Here is a 12,350-nt window from a genome sequence, read left to right as displayed (position 1 = left end):
CGAGTATTTTTTGAATATGTTCTTTTGAATTCAATTGTATTAGTAAATTTACATCTTTCATTTGTGTTTTGAATTATACCGATGCCTTTATGTGATTTGTATTATTTTGTTTTCCATAACACTGCTCTTTAATGTTGTTTTCTTTGTTTGTTGGCAGGGCCTGGGCACCCGGGGGCAGACGTGTGACCAATTAGGTGGTAGGGTCTTCACTGTAGTGGTCTTCTCTGACATGAGTCGTGGAGTGTGTGCTGTGCTGGTGTGTGTGCACTGAATGGGGTGCTCTTCATAGAGGTGATATCTTGAGACTGCCCTTGGGTATGCCCAGGATCCTCTGCAGCCAACGTTAGAAATTAATAAATTGAAGAGTGATTGCTGGTCAACACCTTTTATACAAAAGGACTGTCTTTTTAACAATTAATAAATTGTATGTTTTTTTCAATCACCTATGTCTCTGACTCCAACTGTGGTTAAGGATCTGTGTGTGCCTTAGCTTAGGGGTTATATTAAATTCTTTGGGCGAAATTCCCCAAGTGGCGTAGTCGGAAATAATTAACTGAATTGAGCGTGGGTATAGATCGTTCCGCCCAATGTCATAAAATAGAACCGTCACTCCCGAGCGCTTTGCCACATTATTAATTATATTAAGCCTTAAATTTCTGCATAATTATTGGGGTGGCCACTTGAGTGAAGGGTGGATTGCCGCTGCTGACAGTGCTGTTGTGCTAGGTGGGTGGGCTTCAGCAACAAGCTCCCACCTTTTTGCCCATTTTTGATTACCCCGGAGTGACGTGCGTTGTTGCGCTACCCACTTTTGGTTTCATAAACTCTCTTTGGAAACCTATGGGTGACGTCATGGACACTACATCCATGTTTTTATAGTCTATGAAATCACCATGCATCTGTTATATTACAGTTATTGTAGGAAGGTTTTAACATTAACATTCTGTTATTTTATATTTTGTGTGTGTGTATATATATATATATATATATATATATATATATATATATATATTTGACATAAACCTCCTGTATACTAACTTTTTTTTGACTCTGTGATAAATGGCATGCTATATTTCTAGATTCTTCTATGATGATGGCACTTTCAGCAGAGTTGGAGCAGACCTCCTGTCAGACAACATCTCTAAGGCACTTTGAACCATATGACTAGTAAGTAAATCCTCAAACATTCAGTTGAAAAGGGTGTTTTAAATTGCTTTTGTACATTTTTTTTATGTAAGTCTTCAGCTCACTACATTTAGTTGATTAAAAATACAATAAAAAACGAAATATTGTAAAATATTATTAGAATTTAAAATACTAAAGAAATCAATGTCGCACGATCCTTCAGACATCATTCTAATATGCTGATTTGCATCTTAAGAGAAATTTCTGATTAAGTAATCTCCACATTTTGAAAATAGGATTTCACCTCATGAAATACTTTTTCATTTTCATATATATTTTCAGGCAGTGTTAACAGAATTTCTTTTATGCTGTGCCTTTGGTGTGCATTTTGATGTATTTCTGCCTTCGACCCACTGTAAAGAGCGGTTGCATGAGCCTGAGCATGCATGTCCTAAAAGGTGCATGTGTGCAGCTGAGTGCGTGTCTTGAGTATGCATGCGTTGCTTGAGAGTGCATCATGTCTGCTGTCAGACTCTTGGATTTTAGTGACATTATTCCTCCATTAGATGGTGACAAGAGATTGTTTTTCTGAGTCAGCTGTAAAGACATTTATATTGAAAGAGACTGAAACAGGGTTGTAAACAAGGAAATTGTTTTTACTTCCAACAACACATTGTAAGATACATCCAACAAGTGCACTAAGCAGCGCTGTCATCGGAAATGACCCTTAACAGATTAAAGGACAGTACAACAACAACGATATGGCTTTCCTCAGTGGACATTTAAATTAATGTTTTATTTTGAGATTGAGCTGAAGAATGAATGAAATTATAACACACCCTCAAAGTAATCTAAGATATAGCTCCACCATTTAGGGCAATAATGGTATGCTGTTATTGTATTATCATATCTGCCAGATGTATGGGTCCATAACTTAAAAATGCTACAGCAAAAATGTCTGAAATTTTTGGTTTACATTCAAGTGCACTTTTAATATGACCTCAGTGGACAACACAAATGCAGTAGCTCATATATTGTTTCAAAGCAGCTTTACAGACTGCATCTTTTTCAAAACCAGAATAGTCTTCATAGGAGCTTGTATCAGAAAAAGGAGTTTAAATCTAATTAAAATTATAGTATTTACAAGCAAACTTTATGTGCATTTTATAGCAATAAAAGTTTGTTTTTGTTTTTTGGGGGGAGTCCTTGCAAGGTAGGCGTCATCTACTCACAGGTGCTGGATCATATGAAGTCTTCACAAGAGTCTACATAAAAAAAAAAAAAAAAAAATCATTACTGTATTCGAAGGATTTAGAAAGCTCAAATTTTTGAAAACCAAGGTATGCTCTGATGGTCAGCTATCCAGTGAGTTGTGATTGGCTCAGTGCCTCAAGTTTGTGACAGTAATATTACGCCCCTCACCATTCTGTGATGCCGTCTCCCAGCACGACCAGACAAAAACATTAAAACACATCACAAACGAGGCATTTGTTTCATCCAGTGTAGACATAAGTACTGATTATAATGACTTATACTGTCTTTTTGTGCATTGCATCCCACCATGTAAACATAAAATCATGTCTGCATTTGTGATCAGAGAAACAACAAATAACAAGTACTACTCTACACTGCTCAAAACTAACGTTTGAATCATCAGTGGCAAATTATTAAATTAAATATAAAAACAAATGTAAGTCAGAACAGCCAGCATTGTAGACTACTCAGGATCAGGAAACAGTCCTCCATAAAATGCGCTGCACACCTCTGAATATTTAGGATAAATAGTTCTGAAACAGTGTTACTGTGGAACTTAACCACTGATTTCTAGTTGTGTCCTCTTTTGGAAGCCCAAACAAAGTAGTTTAGCTTTCACAATGAAACAAACAGCATCTCCACAACATGGCGGCAGCAACAATCAAGAATCAAGGTTACTCCTTCTTTCTATGCATAGAACATTTTGCCGGCTTTATGCAAATCTTCCAACAGTTTGTAGACATGTGGGGGCATGTTTAAACAAGATGTTTTAGGAGGGAGTGGACAAGTCTTAACTTTTATTAAGACTATCTCTTCGGGTTTGAGACTTTAGTCTTTGCAACTTTAGGGATCTTATCTGTTCACAAACAGCTTGTGACACTCCAAAGAGAAAGCACAACTTGAAAATGCATCATATGACCCCTTTAAAATAGATGATTGTTCATTTCTGAAAAAGAGACACAAATAATTAAGGTCCCTCGATTGAGCATGAATAATAAGCACGGAAGTGTCACATTTTTAAGCTGGAAGGGATAGCATCAATAAGAATCTGCGAATAAGAAGCTGGATTCAGTCTCGTAGAACAAGAATACCGGAGTTTCCCACAATGTCAAAAATTACCCATGCCGATTCACTAAATGTTCAAGTTGATCATGCAAATTCGACCAACAGAAAGATGCTGGGCTTGAAAGTGACATTGTTGTGAGCTGTGCTTTGTACATCTCTATGCTACTGACAATGGACCAATTTTTTTTTACCGGTTTTACCTGTTCCATAAACCTCCACCTCACACAGCGTGAGCCACATCTGGATGTTAGGAATGTACATGTTCACATAACGACCTTCCATTCCACCACAAGAGAAACTGACAGAACTGCCTGCTGGGACAAGTGAAGTGACACCACATCTACAGCGAGAAAGAGAGAAACCACGACACAATCAGCTGACCTGCTCAAATCCAGTTCTCCTGACACGTTCATAACTGTTTTCATAACTTCACCTGGGATTGTTGTTTCCGTTGTTTTCCAGAGAGTTTCCGATGCGGATCTCTACTCCTCTCGTTTGATCCGGACAGCAGTTATCATCTCTGTTGGTGACGGTCACGTTGTAAATGTTGTAAGAATCCAGCAGGTCCAGCCTCCACCATGGGTTGAGCTGGTATGCTGTGATGGAGCAGTATGTATAGATTTCTTCTGGAGTGGGTTTACCTGAAGGAGAGTATCTGATGCCGTTGATGGCCTTTGCTGCTCCACAGCTGTAAAATGTGGATGACTGTACAGCCGTTCCTTTTAATGCCAAATTCTCTGAAAACATTTAAAGAGACAGAGGGTCAAGACTCAAATGTGTGAAGTTTCTTTACATTCCAATTGAGTTAAATAATAAATTCCAACCTAAAACACTTATTTCCATTTACTACTACATTAAAATCTGAAGTTAATATTTTTAATGGATCTACACATACATTAATTAACTATGAGCAGTTGTATTTTTTTATCAACATTAACAAAGATGAATAAATACTATAAGTTGTGTATAGGTTAATGTTAATGGATGCATGTTAATTAGTGGGACACAAGTTACAACGTTTTACCTTCCAAGTTTTCTGAACTTCCCTGAATGGAAAAGACACCTGTTACAAAAACAAAATATTTCCTTTGCTTTCTGGGATGTGGATCAAGTTTATGTTGCATTTGCTCCTTTAAATGTGTGCATAAAGAATAGCTAAACATCATCTATAATTGTACATCCTTTGATTGACGTAATTTTTACTCACCCAAAAGTAAGAACAGATAAGAGAGTTCCTCCATCTTGTTTGTAAAGAACATTAACCAGATAAGTGTAATGGTCAGATATGCTAAAGGTGTGAGTTTCCCCTTCAGGTGTATCTTCTACGATATATCCCTCTTTTTATTTGTGTTTCTCTCGAGTCTCCTCCCTTAGGAAAATCTGACTGGCAGCTTGCTGAATATATTTCACACATCACAGGATCTCCAGAACTGCTTTTCTCAGAACACCTCTCAGGTCAAGTCTGATTTACTAAACAAATCTGTCAAAATGCTAATTAAAATGCTAAATAAAAGGAATCATCTAAAAGTTGAATCATGACATATGTAGTGTTTGGTTTTCCTGTATGAGGCCTTTTTCTTTTATAATTCACAGGGTTCCCATGGTTACTTGATATATATATATATATTATTCCCTTCATGGCCAATGGATTTTATCTTGCTTAATTTACGTTGGTTACACACATTTATACATTACGTGTTACCATGATCACGTGTGCACGAATGAGTTACAATGGTACCTCAATGTTTCACACATACATACACATAAACACACACACACACACACACACACAGACTGTTAATCATTGCAAAAATATGCTGAAACCACTGAAACGTGATGCCTAGAAAAAAAATTTAAGTTTCAAGATATTCGTCTCACCAAATAAGATTACAAAGAATGACTGAAAACTGTAACAATGTGTCATGTAACCTTGCTCTCACTTGAAATGTGTCCCCACATTAACAGGTTGGCCACAGGTTCTTAAATAGTCTTAAATAATGTTTTACTGATAAAAGGCCTTAAAAAGTCTTCAATTTCTTAAATTCAGATTCAGTGGGTATTTTCGATTCCATTTCCGTAAAAATTTCTCCAGTCTAAAGGATTCCAGTGACCGTTGTTTGGGGGCATGCCCTGCTCCGAACTTTTTTCAATACCAATTAACTCCAATTATATTTGACAGCAATATATATATATTGTTTAAAGGGGGGGGTGAAATGCTCGTTTTCACTCAATATCCTGTTAATCTTGAGTACCTATAGAGTAGTACTGCATTCTTCATAACTCCAAAAAGTCTTTATTTTTATTATATTTATAAGAGAAAGATAGTCTGTACCGATTTTTCCCGGAAAAACACGAGCGCCTAGAGGCGTGACGTGTGGGCGGAGCTAAAGAATCACGAGCGCCAGTAGGCTTTTGAGTTGAGAGCATGTGGAAGCTGTGACACAGATCCAGAGGCTGAAATTTAACAAGAACAGCATCTGCAAAGGCGGTATGCTATGTGGTATGTACTGAAACTGTATATATTTGCTTAGCGGTTTTGGAAAATGACTAAGTTCCACTTTATGTCGTCTTTTTTTTTTTTTTTTTTTTTTTTAAGCTGTACATGTGGAAAGTGCAGTTTGATGACAACATCGCATGTTGTTTACTTGATGTGCTTATGCGCTGATAGCTAAGTTAACAACACAGAGATATTTGAAGCAGTTTTACTCACCGCATGTGGTTCCAACACACAATCGTGACCCTTTTCCGTTGGGACCGCATTATCCTTAAGAAATAAACGATGTGCAATCCGAAATGCAGGGAACAAACAAAAACACTTACACAACTCCGTTGATGCTCTGTAAAAATAAACTCCATCCACTGGTCCCTTAATGCTGTTTCTCTTTTGGTAATCTGTGCAGGGTTGTCTTGCCCTGGCAACCAAAAACACACTTCTTTTGTGACATTTCGCGACGCTCTCGCTCTGATCAGGCTGTGCTAAGCCTCTCTCAGTGCTCTGCTATACTGGAGCGCGCGCTCTTCCGGCAGAAGAGCGCGCACTTAGGACCCATATAAGGAAATTCCGCTCAATCTAACGTCACACAGAGCCATACTCGAAAAAAACTTTCCGAAACTTGTGACAAACCAGAAGAGGTTTTTTTGGAACAAAAATACTCCTTCAAACGTACAACTTAATTTTTGAAACTTTGTCCATGTTTAGCATGGGAATCCAACTCTTTAACAGTGTAAAAAACTCAGTATGCATGAAATAGCATTTCACCCCCCCTTTAACCAATTAGATATTACATCATAGGTATGCAAAACAATGTGATTTCCATCAGATGTTTGGTCTTAAATTTTATATAGGTGGTATTAAAAAGGTCTTAAAAAAAGTCTTAAATATAACTTGTTCATATCTGTAGACACCCTGATTAAAGCCCCGTTTACACCAAGAATGATAACTATAAAGATAACGATAGTAGCATCCACACAAGCAAACGATATTGTGTGTTTATTCATGAGCGTCTGCCTCTTTAAATTCTCAAGCTCATTGTAGCAGGATGGATTCCGACTGGCTGCCAATGTTTGTATCTTTCATCAGCTGGAATAAATCGTTCTGTAAATGATTCCACCGATATTGTTTCTCTGTGCCTCTATCGTTATAGTTGTAGTGTGGACTCTGCTATTCTTTAATATTTAGAAACCGATTTTTAGAACTATATCTTTATCGTTATCTTTATCTTTATAGTTACCGTGCTTGATGTGAATGGGCCTTAAGTCCTTAATTTAAGGGGGCTGGACCTGGAAAGTCCTTAAAAGGTCGTTGAATTTTAAGTTAACCAAGGTGTGGGAACCCTGCATTCAAGTAGTTTATGCTGAATGAGAAAAAATATTGTGGTAAAGTATAATAAAATCAATATATAGAACATCTGAATGAAAGCAATGGGATAAATATTCTAGAAAAACTTGTGTGATTAAGAAGATATTCAAAATAAGGAAGCATGTTTTAAAAATAAGGAAAGTGTTTAATTTAATGTATCATTGCCAGCTTGACATGAACAGTATTTGTGTTTTTATTCCCATTTTTTCAATACATTTAACAGGTTTCCTAAACTCTTAAAATGGTTAGCACAACATCCGTCTTTGTAGGCTATAGAATGAACACATTTCTTGTTGCTTTGATGCAAAATGCATACATTTAACACCAATTTAAAATGCTTGTTTTGGCCACTGATGTGTAACAACAATTGATAACTAATAACAAAATCTGAACCATTTCCTACTGTCCCGGTAAATGTATTTTTAAGTCTTGTAGTGACACAGTAAAGAGGCAATCACTTCAGGATTGGGCAATGGCAAAATAATAAACATAACATATCAGTAACTAAACCCAGAAACTCTAAGTAGACTATACCAAAGAAAAAGGGAACAAATGTCAGCAGTCTTCCCCGACGCCTGATCTGAAGTATAAACAGGAGAAAAAAATGACATTTACAATAAAGAAAACTGGCACTGAATCCCTACAGTACCATTTACAATATTTACAAGGAATGAAAGGATGGTGGCACACTAACCAGCTCACAAAACTCAACAGTGAAAAAGAAATTGGGATTTAAAAAGGTAGCAGAATGGCTTAGGCAACAATAAACACAAAGAAAAATGAAGGTCTAGATCAGGGAAAGGCAACTCCGGTCCTGGAGGGCCACTATCCTGCTGAGTTTAGCTTCAGCCTTCATAAAAACTCACCTGCCTGTATCTATCTAGTAATCCCAAAAACACTGATTGCCTTGTTCAGGTGTGTTTAATTAGGGTTGGAGCTTAACTCTGAAGGACATTGGCCCTCCAGGACCTAAAAGCAAGTGAGAGAAAGACAAAGATAAACACTGAAAAATATATCACCAGATGTATCAGATGGAAATTCTTGTAACAACTATACAGATCACCAAGAACAAAGTGTAGACAGCTGTAAAAAGTTGATTTTGTTCTTTGTCCAATGATGAATTATACTGTATGTCATAATATCTTCTGTATGATGAATTTATGTTAGCCCACAGACGTCGTGGCCTAATGGTTAGAGGGTTGGACTCCCAATCGAAGGGTTGTAGGTTCTAGTCTCGGGCCGGCAGGAATTGTGGGTGGGGGGAGTGCATGTACAGTTCTCTCTCCACCTTCAATACCACGACTTAGGTGCCCTTGAGCAAGGCACTGAACCCCCAACTGCTCCCCGGGCGCCGCAGCATAAATGGCTGCTCACAGTGTGTGTGTGTGTGTGTGTTCACTGCTCTGTGTGTGTGCATTTCGGTTGGGTTACCATACTTGGCTGAATGTCACTTCACTTTCACCTTAAGTTCATGATTTTCCACTCCATCAGTCTGATTGCTGATCATTTCCAGTTGTTTTGTGTGCATTCAAATCTCAGGCATGATGTAAATCAGGAGCTCCATACACAACAAATTTGTCTGAGTAAAATTTACTCAAATTGAAGAAAATTTTAATATACAGTATGCCAGATAACATATGGTCCCTTATCTGAAAAGAGTAAAATAATACCTTTTCTTTATAATTCCTTTTTCTAGAACCCAAAGCACTACTAAAAATACAAAACTAACTAACACTAAATGCAATATCAAGTGGATTACTCATTACAGCATAACACAATAGAATATTACTGACAGTCCATAAAATACATTTAAAAAAAATATTATTTTTTAACAGCTTCTTAAAACTGGCTAGTGTTTGAGCATTTCTAACATCAGCGGGAAGCGCATTCCATAACCTAGGTGCAGCAACAGAGAAAGCTTTTCTACCTAGATTTTAATCTATAGGGAGGCTGTTAAAGAGGAAGAGAATCAGCAGACTGAAGGGAACGAGAGGGGGCATAACAGGTGACTAAGTCACAAATATAAGAAGTGGATGTTCCATGTATAGCTTTGTATGTTAATTTAAAAACACATTTTAAAAAAACAATACGTGACCGTACAGAAAGCCAATGCAAACTATAAAACGCGCCTGTGATATGCTGACGTGATGGAGTATATGTGAGAACACAAGCTGCTGAATTCTGGATGTACTGGAGGTGTTTGGTTGATTTAGCAGGTACGCCAATGAATAGTGCATTACAGTAGTCAATCATGGAAGTAACAAATGCATGAATAAGCCTTTCAGCATCAGGTGGAGTGAGGAAAGGCCTAGTGATGGAAAAAAGATTTTGTAATACTCTTTATGTGAGAGTCTAGTGTCAGATGAGTGCCAAAAATCACTCCAAGGCTATGAGCCTGGGCAGATGGAAGTACTTCACTGTTATCCATAATAAAATTAAGATTGCTACCCTTGTGAATAGCCTCTGGTGTGCCAATGAGTAGAACCTCTGTTTTAGAACAATTCTGTTTTTAAAAGTTATGGTGCATTTTTATTTCCAGCACACACTCTGAAAGAATTGTTGAGGTGAGTATAGGATCAGACTTGGAGCTGATGTAAATCTGGGTATCATCAGCATTAAAGTGATACCCCAAATCATATTTCCTAATAATTTGTCCCAAAGGAAGTATATGCACACTAAACAATATAGGACCCATTACAGATCCCCAAGGAACACCATGACAAAACTGTCCAAGTTCAGATTTGTTGTTTCCCAAGATAAAAAAAACTGGGTTCGATCAGTGAGGTAGGATTTAAACCAGTTAAGCACCGTACCAGTGATACCAAGCCATCTCTCCAGCCTGTTTATCAGGATAAAATGGCACACTGTATCACATGCAGCACTAATATCTAAAAAGACCAGGGTGGTGGAGGCTCCAGAGTCAGCTGAGACAACCAGATCATTCATAACTCGAACCAGGGCTGTCATTGTACTGTGTCCCTTTCTAAACCCAGACTGAAAAGTAGTAGTAGTAGTAGTAGTTGTCCTGTATTTTCACTAGTCTCAAGTACCAGCGAAATTAGCCATCAACCTGACCATACATACAATATGACAAGGGGGTAGACAGGACAGGAAGACAGGGAATTGAGGAAGAAATACAGCATAACATTAGGAAAGCGAGGAGAAGAAAAAAAAACAACAACACCCAGGCTATGCTCTGGTTCAAAAAGCTTTTTGGAAGACATGTGTGAGTGGAGTGTTGCTACAACAACATGCTCCAAAACTTTAGCAAGAAAGGGTAAGTTTGAGATAGGTCTGTAATCGTATCCAGACTTTTTAAGAGCTGGTGTAATAGTTGCAACTTTAAGGGCTTTTGGACATGTACAAGTAGTGAGGGAGATGGTCACAATGTTCAAGATGAGGGGACTAATTGAAGAGAGACACCACTTTAGAACAGATGTTGGGATTGGTGTCAAGAGTACATGTACTTGTATGCATTGCCCTCACTAATTTCAGAATTCAATCATTAGAGACTATGTAAAAAAAAAAAGCACTTTCAAGAAACCTAGACGGAAAGATCACAGGAACTTTAGAGCAAGGTACCAAACTGATAGACTTATATATGATATTTTCATTTTTTTCCATGAAAAAACTAAGAAACTTGTTACACTCCTGCACAGAGGAACAATTTGGTGACTTGATTGGTGCAAGAAGGCTGTTGATCATCTTATAAATTGTATTAGGGTTTGGAGCACTATCACTAATGATAGATGAATAGTACTCTGTTTTTAGTGCTTCAGCGTATTGACTCAAATGACCATCATACATAAGCTTATGAACAGTTAAACCTGATTTTTTATATTGGCGTTCAAGCTGCCTGCTTTTCATCTTCATGTCCCTTAACTCAGTGGTGTACCCAATGAGAAGATTTACTAAAAGAAACAACTCTCCTAGAGGCTAATTTATCCAAAGCAGATGACAAAATAGAATTATAGTGATTACATTTTACAACAGCTGATTGCTCTGAGATCAGGCAAGAGAGACTGTCAAAGTTAAAATTCTTGAAATTTCTAAAACTAATGACCCTTGTTTGAGTACCACTTAAAAGTGGAACATTTAAATTAAAAGTGAGAAGCTTATGATCACTGATACAAAAGTCACTACTATCTAGTTGATCAATGTCCACCACAACAGAACATACCAAATCTAGTGTGTGACCTTTATTATGAGTGGGAAATTTCACATGCTGAGTCATGTTAAAACAGTCTAATGCATCCATGAAATATATGCCTCTCAATATATGTACATCCCGGTGGAGCACTCCTATTTAAGTTTATAAAATCACAAGTTTCACAAATACAAAAGAAGTCCAGAGCATTGTTCAATATGATATCATGAAGTACAGCCGTCTTATTTTTCAGTGAATGAACATTTAGATGTGCAAACCGAGCAGTTTCAACTTGCATTTTCTGATGAGTCATTTGTGTATAATACAAATTTCCATGGCAAACATCACGTAGAGAATGCTTTTGTGTTTCAGAGTCCTTGGTTAGAGAGCATAACACTTTAATGTCAGTCCCAGTAGTATGAACATTAGATAAAAGTTACTCTTTTTATAGAGTTGTTTTTCTAGAGTTAAATTTGCTCACCTTAATGTTAATATTTGACTCTATTTAGTGTTTTATCCTTTCCTTTTTTTAGTAAGTCTTGTACTATTTTACTCAGTTCAGAGGTAAAAGAAATTGACTACGGTACTTTTTAACTCTGTCCAGAGGAAAGTCAAATTTACTCCAGGCAAAGCAAGGCAAGTTTATTTATATAGCACATTTCGTACACAATGGCAATTCAAAGTGCTTTACATAAAAGAAAGTGAAATAATAATGAAGAAAATAATAACAAGAATAAAACAAGCAATTTTAAAACTTTTAAAATTATTTAAAAAGTTACTTATTTAAAATGAATTTAAAACAGTTAGAAAATGATTTTACATTAAAAAAACAGTGAAAATATAGTGCAATCAGTTCAGACATTGCACAGTGCTCATTCAATAAATGCACAGCTAAACAGA

Source organism: Carassius auratus, unplaced genomic scaffold, assembly GCF_003368295.1.
Source record: "Carassius auratus strain Wakin unplaced genomic scaffold, ASM336829v1 scaf_tig00215914, whole genome shotgun sequence".
Taxonomy (NCBI): domain Eukaryota; kingdom Metazoa; phylum Chordata; class Actinopteri; order Cypriniformes; family Cyprinidae; genus Carassius; species Carassius auratus.
This window is presented reverse-complemented; position numbering follows the sequence as displayed.